Source organism: Pleurodeles waltl, chromosome 2_2, assembly GCF_031143425.1.
Source record: "Pleurodeles waltl isolate 20211129_DDA chromosome 2_2, aPleWal1.hap1.20221129, whole genome shotgun sequence".
Classification (NCBI taxonomy): Eukaryota; Metazoa; Chordata; class Amphibia; order Caudata; family Salamandridae; genus Pleurodeles; species Pleurodeles waltl.
The window spans coordinates 251318227-251331792 of NC_090439.1; positions in this window are offsets into that span (position 1 = coordinate 251318227).

The window sequence follows — 13566 nt, forward strand, 5'->3', positions numbered from 1 at the left end:
ATATATGCACTACTGAGGTGCACAGTATAATTTTAAAAGCAGGCCTGCCTTGCTGGCTTCTTTTAAATTAAAGTTACCTTCAAAGTCAACTTTGGAATTACAATTAATTCCAAAGTCTTAAACTACCTTATTTTTACATATGTCACCCCTGAGGTATGCCCTAAGTGCCCGTAGGGCTTGGTGCTATGTTGCTATATGCAGGGACCTTATAAAAGATGTTTTATAAGCCCTGGTGAGGAAAATCACCAAATTTGTTTTCCCTCATTGTGGTGAATGGGCTCCAAAGGCTAAAATGTGACACTTTATTTTAAAGTAATAAAGTCCCAAAAGGAGCTAGATATTTCAAGTTGGGTTTCAAACTGATTGTTCTAATAAAATCCAACAATTTAATATAACTAGTTCAGGAAAAGAGTTTTAGAACTCTACATGAAAGTTGCCAAATTCAGTTCTGTTGTGCCTTTTTTTGATTGGCCAACTTCTGGCAGCCTGGCCTGACTGCATTGATGAGGCGTGAAGTGGCCTGAGCTGAAGACAATGGAAGTGCCTGGGGGAGGAGATCTGCCTCAGTAGATGGTGAAACAGGATGAGGGAGGAAGATCCAGAAGTTTGGAGAAGATTGGAGAACTTTTGGGAAAAACTCCATAAAGGGACCGACCTGACATCGAGAGTTAAGCCGGCTACCTCAACCGCGACCCAGCCTGACTTGTATGTTTGGCCCGCTGAAAAGCTCCAGAACATTAGACTTCCAGGTTTTCACCAGGGCTCCTAGAAAGGCAATCTGACGATGTTGACTCGAAATTGGCTTATTGTGGAGGGTTGTCTGAAGTGGGAGAGAAAACACTTTAAAAAAGTGACAGAGTCTGAACATATAAAGTTGACTGGGACTTCCCGCGCAGCTTACCTGAGGAGGGCTCCAGGGATGTCGGATCTAATTTCGACTTCAGCCCAGACAAAGATTTCCATTCTGAAAAATCATCTTAGTCCGAAGGTAGAATTCTTTACTGAGGTCTCCTGCAACGTGTATCCAAAGAGGGCTCCAGGGAGGTGAGCTTGGATTGGTGACTTTGTCCCTGTGAGAAAAATCTTCAAGAAAAAGACTAGGTCCGAAGGTCAACTTTTGACCAAGGCCTCCCACTTGCTGTAGCTGAGGAGGGCTCCATCACGGTCAGCCTCAAATGTTGACTTTGCCTTGGATGACCAGATTGTTGGTTTTAGTTTCCATGCACTAGAAAACATGAATTCTTTAAAAATTCATTTCTCCAGTTTCCCTTATCCGATTTTAACCAATTTGCTGTCATTTTAAAGCTGCAAATATAATCCATTTATATCAATTGGTGTTGTGTTTTGTTACAATTTTTTGATTTGTAAATGCTTCACACACTTATCTCCTAAGTTAAGCCTTGTCACTCGTTGCCAAGCTGCCAAAGGTTGAGCTGGGCTTCATTTGTTGAGACCTAACTGGACCTAGTGTGGGTTAGTGGCCTATTGCTAAATGTAGGTACTTACCTGCGCTTACCAATAATCCACTTTCCAACAACTACAAGAAAGAATACTGGCAAAAAACAGTGACCACGTTACAGGCAAAAAACAAAAAAGGAATCCAATAAGCTATGTGCACAGTTACTGGCAAAATAACTTATGAGGGCTTTATTACCGGCGAATTAAAGGAAAAGGCATAATCGCAGACAAATACTACTGAGCCCTAATTACTGCCATCATATTCATCAACGTAGTGGTTGTTAGCAGACAGCACATTTGGCTGATCAAAATAACTAACTAGGGTGTAATTTTGAGGCCAATAAGTGCAGCGCCACTTTTCTTGCACGTCTTAGTGCCCCCGTAACAAGGGTGCTACGGGCCCCAATGCCAGCTTGGAAATGGTGCCCTTCCTGACCCATGATTAAGTACCTAAATACATCTTCTAACCAAATAAACAATAATACAAACAAAACGTTTTCACAGATATAAACACTAGAATACCGAGGCCTTGGCACAATACACCATCTGCAGGGGGCTGCAGATTGCAGAGCCCCTAGAGGTGAAGTGGGCCACATCTGTGTTCATAGCACATAAAGAAAAGAGGTGTGTTAATACATACAAATGGTGTGGCGCTGTCATTATGTTCCATTTTGCTTACACAAGCGCTAATGCATATTAAACACATTCATATAAAGTCTGATCTTAAGGTAAAGTATGGTCACAGTTAGTGAATCTCAGGTTACAAGTAACCACAGTTAAATTGTGTAATTAAACTAGCTATAGTAAATGTAGACCTCAGTTGTTAAAACTATGGGCCTCATTTACAGGGCCTTTGCACCACTGTTGATTATTTCTTTTTTTACGCAACCGTGGCAGAAGCAGTGCTCTAGACTGTTCTACATTTACAAACTGAAATTATTTGAAATCCGTTTCTGTTACACAAATTGTTTCTTTGTTAGCATGCGTAGATTTGGTCACCCTATGGTTGCCATTTATATGTTTAACCTGATCTTGCACACAGTTTACAGTACTGTAGCTCTGTGATTGTAATGAAACTTTGATATTTTTTCTCAAATTGGAGTTTTGTTTCTTTGGCCACATTGGTCATGGTGTTAAAATTTGTTGTTATAGTGATTGAGACTGGAATGATTGTCTACAGTTAACCACTCCCCTCACTGGTTCCAGAGATTCCATCAACCTCAGAGTAAAGAGTTTTTGAATCCTGACCATAGGAGAAACCGCATTAGCACATGCATACAACTGACACAGGGATTTTCTCAATGGGGGCCTCCTGGCATTGCTGGAGTAGCATAATGTTTTTGATGCTAGTCCAACAATGTGTGAGTTTAGTGCCACAGATTTGTCAGAATTTCTGTGAAAACATGCTCTGTATTGTAAAAGCAGTGCATCAATGGTGTTGTTAGGGGGTCATAGGGCAGCGCAAGAGATCTAATGCATCAGAGGCAGTGCATTAGATTCTTGTAAATGAGGCCCTGTGTTTTTGGCTGTCATGTTTTATTCCACTCTTTCTCTCTTTTCAGGAGCTAAACTAAATTGTTTTAGTTTCACATAATGAATAGGTGTATTTTTTTAACTTCATTTCAGGATGTTAATATTGTTAGGTTCACCGTAAATGAATAAATAGGTTTCTGACTCCTGTGTTCAGAGCAGCCTGACTGAGTTCACCATCCTGTGCGAGATATCCTGTAGCTGTGAGTTTCCTTTATGCAATGCCTGAAAAAGGGGCAACAACATCTTATTTACAAAAATGATGACATTTGATTTTTTCCCATTTCCTGGGAACTGTGGGATGTTTTGGAGTTTGTGGAATCCTATTTTTTAATTGTGCATTTCTGAGGTAGTTAAATTCAGATTGGGCCTGCCCTCCTTTGAATTCAGATGTTCTTACTAACTCTTGAGAGTAGATGCCCTTTACACTCTCTTGAGACTCTATGCTTTCTTTGCCCTGCTCATAAAGTTAATCTCTAATGCAAATCTTTCCTTCCTTGCTTGAAAGATACTTAATTTGGTTCTGCGTTAAGATGCTTTACTTGCTGACATCTGCTGCTTACCCTTCCCTGGACTCATCTGAATCCTCAGCTTAGTCTTTAGGACTTGAATTGGGCACTCAGACTTCAGGTCTAAACTTAGGGCCAGATGTAGCAACAAAGCAAATTGCGACTTGCAATTTGCGAGTCCGTGCGACTCGCAAATTGCAAGTCGCAATTTGCTATGCAGAAAGGGGTCTCAGACACCTTCTGCAACTCGCAATGGGGTTGCAAAGACCCACCTCATTAATATTAATGAGGTGGGTCGCAGTTTGCGACCCCATTGCGAGTATGGGCACTCACGGGGATGGTGGCCTGCTGGAGTCAGCAGACCACCATGTCCGTGACTGCTTTTTAATAAAGCAGTTTTTTTTTTCCATCTGCAGCCCGTTTTCCGTAAAGGAAAACGAGCTGCACTTGGAAAAAAAAACGAAACTAAAGGTTTCGTTTTTTTTCAGGGCAGGCTGTGGTCCATTGGACCACTGCCTGCTCTGAATTTTTTATTTTATTTTTCCATTCACAAAGGGGAAGGGGTCCCATGGGGACCCCTTCCCGTTTGCGACTGGGTTACCATCCACTTCAAGTGGATGGTAACTGCGATTTCATTTGCGACCGCTTTTGCGGTCGCAAATGAAATTGAATAGCATTGCGAGTCGCAAATAGGAAGGGAACACCCCTTCCTATTTGCGAGTCGGAAATGCATTTTGCGAGTCGGATCCGACTCGCAAAATACATTTCTGCATAGCAGAGAGGCTTTTGCGCCTCGCAAACAGCGTTTTTCGCCGTTTGCGAGGTGCAAACCCTTTGCTACATCTGCCCCTTAGTGCCTGATTCACAATGGTAAACGTACACTTTTGTGTAAGGTCACCATTGTTTGGTATTAACAAACGGATTTACAGTTAGCATCTTTCTTTAAAAGTGCTGAATCTACACACATAAAACTATAGGACTGCCCTATTTTCTAATGTGTGGGGACCTCACACTCATAAAGATACTACTCGTAAATCCCTTTGTGAATTGAAAAAAATCTTAAACTTACATAAAAGTGTAAGCTTACCATTGTGAATCAGGCCCTGTTTCTATTAAGATTTGCATCTGACAATCAGTAAATAACCTGTCTTTGTATTTGCTGTTTTGATTTACAGCTTGAAATTAGAAATTGAACTGCGTTTCACAAAATGATTATGTGATTCACTTCTAATCCGAATGATTTGAGTTTGTAACTTTTACTAATCTGCTAATAGACCTTCATGGCTTGCAAATCTACTACTCTCTGTTGTCCTGTGAAGCAAAATGGGCTTCAGTGTTACTGATTTGTTGTTGAAGAATTAATATTAAACTTCAGTTCCAGTTAAAGATCCATCCACTTGAGTGCAGCTTGTACTTGAATTTTTACCTGGGATTTGCATGGTGTAAACCCCATCCCTGTCAACTCACGAGCATTGAAAAAGACAGTAGGTCTAACATTGGTAAGATTGTGTGATGGTTAATTTATAACTTTATTGCATGCATATACCACAAAAATACAAGGTACTAAGGCCTATATTTATACTAAATGATGCAAAATTGCGCTAACACAGTTTTGTGTCATTTTATTTAGCGCAAGCTGGCGGCATTCCATAGAGCCAGCCGTGCGCCACGACGTCACTAAGGAATAGGTAGTGTTAAAAAAAGATGCTAACAGCTGCGCGGTGCAGTAAGTAATAATGAGATAAGGCTGCAAAAATGGCACAACAGAATAGCGGCACATAAACATGTTGCAAAAGGGTTAGTGCCATATTTACACTGCATTAGCATCAAAATTAAAATGCTATCATAGGAAAGAGTGCAACTGCAACAGGAAATCGAACCATTAGGCCAGGAGATACCCCAGGGAGACCCCATACACCCAAGTACCAGCCAGGAGTGTACAGAACAAGTACAGGAGAAGCAGAAGAGAAAGCACAAGTGACGCTTTACTGAGGAGGAGCATGACATGCTGGTCAGAGAGGTGACGAAGCACCAACATCAGCTATTTGTCTCCTCCAAATTGCCAGTTGGGAAGAGAGACGCAATATGGCAGCAAATAGTAGACAAAATCAACAGCGTTGCAGAAGTGAGAAGGACTGTCACTGAGTGCAAGAAGTGCTGGCACGATTGCAAGAGCAGGACAAAGTAAAAACTTGACAGGAACCGTAAGGCAGCACTGCAGAATGGAGGTGGAAGTCCTGCACCACAGGAGGACCTGGATGAGCTGGAGGAGATGGTGGCAGCGGTCATTCCGGAGGAGCTGGTCAATGGAGTCGCAGGACAGGACAGTGCAGACTGCCAGGAAACACCACTAAGTTGCAGGGGGGATGTCTGGAATACCACCAATGGTTGAAAGGGGAGGTATATAGGACACACCCAATGACTGCTAAAGGGTTGCCTCAGGACACATAGGCCCTCAATGGAGATGCACCATCCTCACCTAAGCCACAAATATACTGACGCTTTGGTTGTGCTATGCACACCAAAATATACACAACGTTGAAATAGGCCACTCATATGGCTAAACCTCACCATGTAAATAAGCACCATATTGCCTGGTAGGCACATGGAAATAGTGTGGCTGTGGTTGTTGTAGGAAAGTACCATCTTTCTTGGCATGTTACCCCCATTTATCACATGTATCTTAGTATGTTTTTGCCTGTCACACTGGGATCCTGCTGGTCAGGACCCCAGTACTCATAGTCTATGGCCTAATGTGTATGCCTGTGTAGTGCATAACTGTGCCACTGAGGCTCTGCTAACCAGAACCTCAGTGCTTATGCTCTCTCTGCTTTTAAATTTGTCACTATAGGCCAGTGACTTCATTTACCAAGTTCAATCAGCATACTGGACCCCTCTTACAAGTCCCTAGTATATGGTACCTAGGTACCAAGGGCATTGGGGTTCCAGGAGATCCATATGGGCTGCAGCATTTCTTTTGCCACCCATAGGGAGCTCAGAAAAACCCTTACAGAGGACTGCCACTGCAGCCTGCGTGAAATAGTGGACACACTATTTCACATCCATTTTTAATGCACTTAAGTAACTTATAAGTCACCTATATGTCTAACCTTCACTTGCTGAAGGTTACGTGCAAAATTACTAGCAAAGGTGCCCCCACATAGTTCATGGTCATTTCCGGGGACTTTGTGAGTGCGGGGATGCCATTACAAGCGTGCACTACATATAGGTCAATATCTATATGTAGCTTCACAGTGGTAACTCTGAATATGGCCATGTAACATGTCTAAAATCATGGAATTGTCCCCCCATTCCAAATCTGGTATTGGGGAACCAATGCCCTGCACCCTGGGGGCTCCACTATGGACCCCCAGTACTGCCAAACCAGCTCTCTGAGGATTGCACTGCAGCTACAGCTGCTGCCACCTCACAGACAGGGTTCTGCCCTCCTGGGGTCTGGGCAGCCCAGTCTCAGGAAGGCAGAATAAAGCATTTCCTCTGAGAGCAGGGTGTTACACCCTCTCCCTTTGGAAATAGGTGTAACAGGCTGGGGATGGGTAGCCTCCCCCAGCCTCTGGAAATGCTTTGAAGGGCACAGATGGTGCCCTCCTTGCATAAACCAGTCTACACTGGTTCAGGGAGCCTTTCTCCCCTGCTCTGATGGGAAACTGGACAAAGGAAAGGAGAGTGACCACTCCCCTGTCCATCACCATCCAAGGGGTGGTGCCCAGAGCTCCTCCAGTGTGTCCCAGACTTTAGCCATCTTGCTTTTCAAGGTGTGGGGGGACTATGGAGGGCTCTGAGTGGCCAGTGCCAGCAGGTAACGTCAGAGACCCCCCCTGATAGGCCCATACCTGATAAGATAGCCAATCCCCCTCAGAGGGCTATTTAGGGTCTCTCCTGTGGGTTCTCTTCAGATTCTGCTTGCAAGTTTCCTTCAGGAATCCTCTGCAACAACTTCAGACACTTCTGACCTCAGATCAACCGCAGCCTGCTCCAAGAAATGCTGTAACTGCAACAAAGTGTCTACAAGAGACACTTTTCTTCTGCAACCTCAGCTCCAAGTCAGCAACTGCAAAAGTTCCTATGGTGTGCACGCTCTGGGGACTCCCTCTCTTCATCCTGCATCAGAAGAACCAAAGAAATCTCCTCTGGAGTGACAGAGTCACTCCCCTGATCCAAGCAGGCACCTTCCAACATACCCTGGGACTCCTTTCACAGCAGCAAGCATGCTCCTAAGGACACAGAGGGTGGACATCATCAACATAGACTGTTCTGAGGTCCTGCTGAAGCAATTTGGAGAATGTAAGACCTTGCCTTCACTGAGAACTATAGTACCCCTGTGTACTGTGTCTTCTTCGCCTCCTGAAAGCCTCTGTGCACTCTTTGCAAAATTCCTTCATGCACAGCCTGACCCAGGTCCCCTGCTGAGTTGTTCTCCGGCAGCGTGGGATCTTTTTTAGTTGTGCTGCATCAACCATGTTTTGCTCCTCCTTTGAACGAAGATCTTGCGATGTCTGGGGGTGCTGGCAGGCATCCTGAGGGCTCTCTAAAGTGTTGAGAGCTGCCTTTTCCTCCTCACACAGAGTTGAAGCCCCCAGGTCCCGCCTGGGCCCATCCATCGCCATTTCAACAATAAACACACTTTTGTCATAGCCAAGGCTTGTTGGCGACGTCTGACACGAAATCTCATCTGCAATGATCTTCACGCCTTGGGACATCTTTTGCATCATGCAGGAACCCACTGGCATCTTTCTATGGTGCATTCCTGCAGTCTTCGACTAACTGGGGACTCTTCATTCGCACCCTCTTCTGGGTTTGCAGGGGCTCCTGTCCTTCCTGGAACTTCTTTCGACTTGCAGGTCTTCAGGTCAAACAATCCAGCAGCCGTACTTTGCAGACTTCGTTGGCTGCTGCAAAATCCCCAACACGAGGTGTAGTGTGTCATAAGGAGACTTGCAGTACTTTACTCCTGCTTTTCTGGGCTCTGGGGTGGGGCAATTTACTTACCTTTACTGTATTCTTACTCTCCCAGCGATTCTGCACACACTACACTGGTCTAGGGGGGAATTTGTGATTCACATTCCACTTTCTTAGTATATGGTTTGTGTTGCCCCTAGACCTATTTTCTCCCATTGCATTCTATAGGATTTCCTACTGTTTGCATTGTTCGGTGACTATTTACGTGTCTAATTTTGGTGGCTAATGTATAAATTGTGTATAATACTTTCGTCCAGAAGGAGTATTGTCTCTAAGATATTTTTGGTACTGTGTCACCCAAAAAAATACCTTTATTTTTGGTAACACTGAGTATTGTCTTTACTTGTGTATAAGTACTGTGTAACTATAAGTGGTATTGCATGAGCTTTGCATGTCTCCTAGTTCAGCCTAAGCTGCTCTGCTATAGCTACCTCTATCAGCTTAAGCTGCTAAAACACTACTACCTTCGCTAACAAGGGATAACTGGACATGGTGTAAGGTGTAAGAACCCAAGGTACCCACTACAAACCAGACCAGCCTCATGAAGATGCTCCATTACTACACCCATTGCAACAGCATCAGCCATGGCACATGAGGCGCCACACACATCAGAGGCTGAAGATGTGTAAGGAATAACAATCAAAAGGACAATCACCCAGTAGCATCAGTTTGTGCCACATGGACAGTTTCTCCTTAGTTCTGGGCTTAATATCATGCCAATTTTGTGACAGTAGGCAATGTGCCTTCTTTACCTAAACACCGTTGAAATGCCTACTATTTGCTGTCAATGTCTCTTCCTTACTATTCAGCAATGTGATACACTCCTTACTTATGCACACTACTCTAACCATGTCTGATGAGATGTCCCTCAACCCTGGACTCCAAATGACCTATATTTGAAAATCATTCTCTCATGGGACCAGTGAAATAGATATTGTAAGGTCATCACAATAACAATTGCACCTGTCAATAAAACACCATGGCCCATATTTATACTTTTTGACGCTAAACTGCGCTAACGCAGTTTAGCGTCAAAAAATTTAGCGCCGTCTAACGCCATTCAGAAGCGCCATGCTTGCGCCGTATTTATGGAATGGCGTTAGCCGGCGCTAGCAGACCGGCGCTGCCTGGTGTGCGTGGAAAAAAACCACGTAGACCAGGCAGCGCCGGCGTAGGGGGAAAATGGCGTTAGGGCGTCTTAAAATGGGGTAAGTCAGGTTGAGGCAAAAAAATCGCCTCAACCCGATTTGCGCCATTATTTTCGACGCCCAGACGCCATTTAAATGACTCCTGTCTTAGTAAAGACAGGAGTCATGCCCCCTTGCCCAATGGCCATGCCCAGGGGACTTATGTCCCCTGGGCATGGTCATTGGGCATAGTGGCATGTAGGGGGGCACAAATAAGGCCCCCCTATGCCACCCAAAAAAAAATAAAAAATGTAAAAAATTATACTTACCTGAACTTACCTGAATGTCCCTGGGGGGGGTCCCTCCATCCTTGGGTGTCCTCCTGGGGTGGGCAGGGGTGGCAGGGGGGGTCCCTGGGGGCAGGGGAGGGCACCTGTGGGCTCATTTTGAGCCCACAGGCCCCTTAACGCCTACCCTGACCCAGGCGTTAAATAGTGGCGCAAATGCGGGTTTTTTTGACCCGCCACCTCCCGGGCGTGATTTTTGCCCGGGAGTATAAATACGACGCATTTGCGTCGCCGTCATTTTTTTAGACGGGAACGCCTTCCTTGCATCTCATTAACGCAAGGAAGGCGTTCACGTAAAAAAATGACGCTCTTTACTCATACTTTGGCGCTAGACGCGTCTAACGCCAAAGTATAAATATGGCGTTAGTTTTGCGCCGAATTTGCGTCGAAAAAAACGACGCTAATTCGGCGCAAACGGAGTATAAATACGGGCCCATGTACACATGTAGCATGTCTACGTTTACTTTGATCCGTCTACTCAGCAAAAAGTTACCATTGTGTCAATCCATGTCAATGTGAACAGGATATCAGTACACGAGTGCATGACTGTCAGACACTAAGGGCCAGATGTACAAAACGTTTTGCGCATCGCAAACAGCAAATCCCCGTTTTGCGAGTCGGTAACCTGGTTACTGATTTGCAAAACGGGACTGCGAGTCGCAATTAGGAAGGGGTGTTCCCCTTCCAAATTGCAAGTCGCAGCGTGATGTATTGTTTTGTGACTGCGACCGCGGTCGCAAAACAATCACAGTTACCACCAGTGTCACACTGGTGGTAACTCATTTGCAAAAGGGAAGGGGTCCCCATGGGACCCCTTCCCCTTTGTGAATTGCATGGAAAACATTTTTTCAAAGCAAGCAGTGGTCCTATGGACCACTGCCTGCTCTAAAAAAATGAAACGGAAACGTTTCATTTTTTAGTTTTGTAATGCATCTCGTTTTCCTTTAAGGAAAACGGGCTGCATTACAAAAAAAAAAAAATGCTTTATTTAAAAGCAGTCACAGACATGGTGGTCTACTGTCTCCAGCAGGCCACCATCCCAGTGAGTGCGGCGAGTCTCAAGGGGGTCGCAAATTGCGAGCCACCTCATTAATATTAATGAGGTGGGCCTTTGCGACCCCCTTGCAAGATGGACAGCAGTTCAGGGACACCATCCTCCATTCTGAATTGTGACTCGAGTCGGTCTGAATTTTACTACATCTTGCCCTAAGCACCACACTAGGGTCCAAACAAGAGGAAGCTGAATGATGGTGTTGTTGGCAACAGCCAATTTACTGTGTAGATCAAATGCTCCTGAACACATAGCTTGGAAGTAGACATATGGCATGTGTTGCTCATTACCCAATCAAATTTGAGTTAGTTAGTGTAGAACAGGAAAACCTGTCAGTGTTGCAGGACACAGTTCCAAAATTGGGAGTTGTCAGATGTACCACACTTGGCAACAATGAATTACCAGGACCCCACCAATGCCGGGTGAAGTACCATATTCACCTCTCCAAGATTACAATTAAAACACACTGCGACTGGTTTGAACACAGGATGTCAAGTGTGTGCACAAGTAGAGAGAATGTAGCAGCCATTCTGACAGCTCCTTGGTCATGAGGATGCATATGGGAAACCTGAGAAATCATGACAGCAAGCATACCCCAGGCCATTCGCAACTTGCCCAGTGTACCCATGATAAGCCCAGACAAAATCATTAAAAAAAAGTAATGAGGCAAGTATGAACAGTATTTATATAAAACCGTCAAGCATATGAAAATCTAAAACCCACCCTATTCTAAACTAACCTAAACTAACTATCCTAAAATTTAAACTTCACCAAACTTGCAAATGTAACACCACACTCTAAACATTGTCCCCCCAACCCTCTTATGAGACGATATAAAAGTAGGACAACATAAACTATAACTACACATGTACTACCTAACCTATGGCCTAAACAAATATATATCTGTTTGTATTTTTTAATAATTGGTTTAAAAAAAAACACTTTTTTATACAAAAATACTCCAACATCACCCCCACCAAACTCCCCCAACAATAAAATTATATAGTAGAACCCACCCCACTATACTCAACTTAATCTATGTCTACCCTACACTAACCTAACAGTACAAATCTAATACCCTCATTGAAACAATACAAAATGATAAAAGGTATGAGTGAGAACTGGGACGTTGCAGGATACTACCGTAGTTCACTTGTGTGTTTTCTTCAACTTCCTGATGACGTAGCACAACATCTTGTGATTTGCTGCATACTCCTCATCCAACTTTGTCAGTCTTGACAAAATCAACCCAATGCCCCTCCTCAAGTCCATCTCAAATTGGCCTGGGTCCAGTGCTGCAGGTGGCTGCATTTGTGGCTGCATTGATAGTGGTGCAGCTGACGTCGATGGCCCTGCTCTAGAAGTGGCCCTCTGCACCCCTAATGTTTTTTTGCCAGTGTCCTGCTGTGGCTGTTTTTGAGGTTCCCCATGTGGAAAGGCATGCCATTCCCCTGATGTTTTTTCCTTTCGGGACCGCCTGCCCATTTGGCGGTAGGCATCATCAGCTTCCACTATGTGGCAGTAGCATTCAGCCCTCTTGTGAAAGTCTCACCTCTGTGCCTCAGTCATGTTGGAGCTGAAACATGAGGAGAAGCAAGCACCAATAACAGCATTGGGTGGAGATTGTACATGCATATTATGTACACTGTAACTGCAGATAACACATACAGTCCAACACACATTCCTCCAAGATAACTCAACCCTCATCTATGACTATTTCCTACCAGTCATCATCGGTATCATGTACATGTCACTGGAATGAAAAAAAATTGTTTAGATAGAACAGGGTCGAGAGCTGAGTGGACAAATCTGTCCATGATCAACATGTGTGTTGTCTACCTTACGAACCTCATGTGCCCCAACGATTCTGGATTTCTTGTGTCCCTGTGCATTAGGGGGGCTGTACATGCAATCCATCACTTCATCACACCTGGTGGAACATCACAGCTTGCCCAGTCAGCAAGGAGGCAAGCTGTGGCCTATATGATGGGGCCAGGTAACTTCACACCTGCTATTCTAAGATTAGGTAAATTAACATTGTTGTGTCCCGTAGTAAGACCTGCCCTGAGCATACAGACCAAGGGGGAATGCCATTGCACATGATGTGCCCACCTGTACAACTGATTAGTTAAGTTAAGTTAGGCTTAAAGCCTGTGCTGCACATTAGTGTTGTCAACAAATAACTGAACTGAAGCCCCTTACCCTGTGCAATGCAGTGCTACATGTTTTAACGGGAACACACATGGTGGCTATATGGGTGCCCTTAGGCCCACAATGAGTTTGCCACTGCAGTGGGTGCTGCAAGTGTATCCAGAAACATTGTACTTAATTTGCACATGCAAGTCAGATGTAATCACGCTACCAGGTAAGCACACACCATTGATATCATGGGCCAGATGTAGCAAACTTTTGCGAGTCGCAAATGGCCCGATTAGCAATTTGCGACCCCGCAAAATTGGAAATGGGATGCAAAAATCCCATTTCCGACTCGCAAAAGGCGATGCGAGCCGTTACCGACTCGCAAAATTTGCGACCTCATTTTGCGACCCGCAAATAGGAAGTCG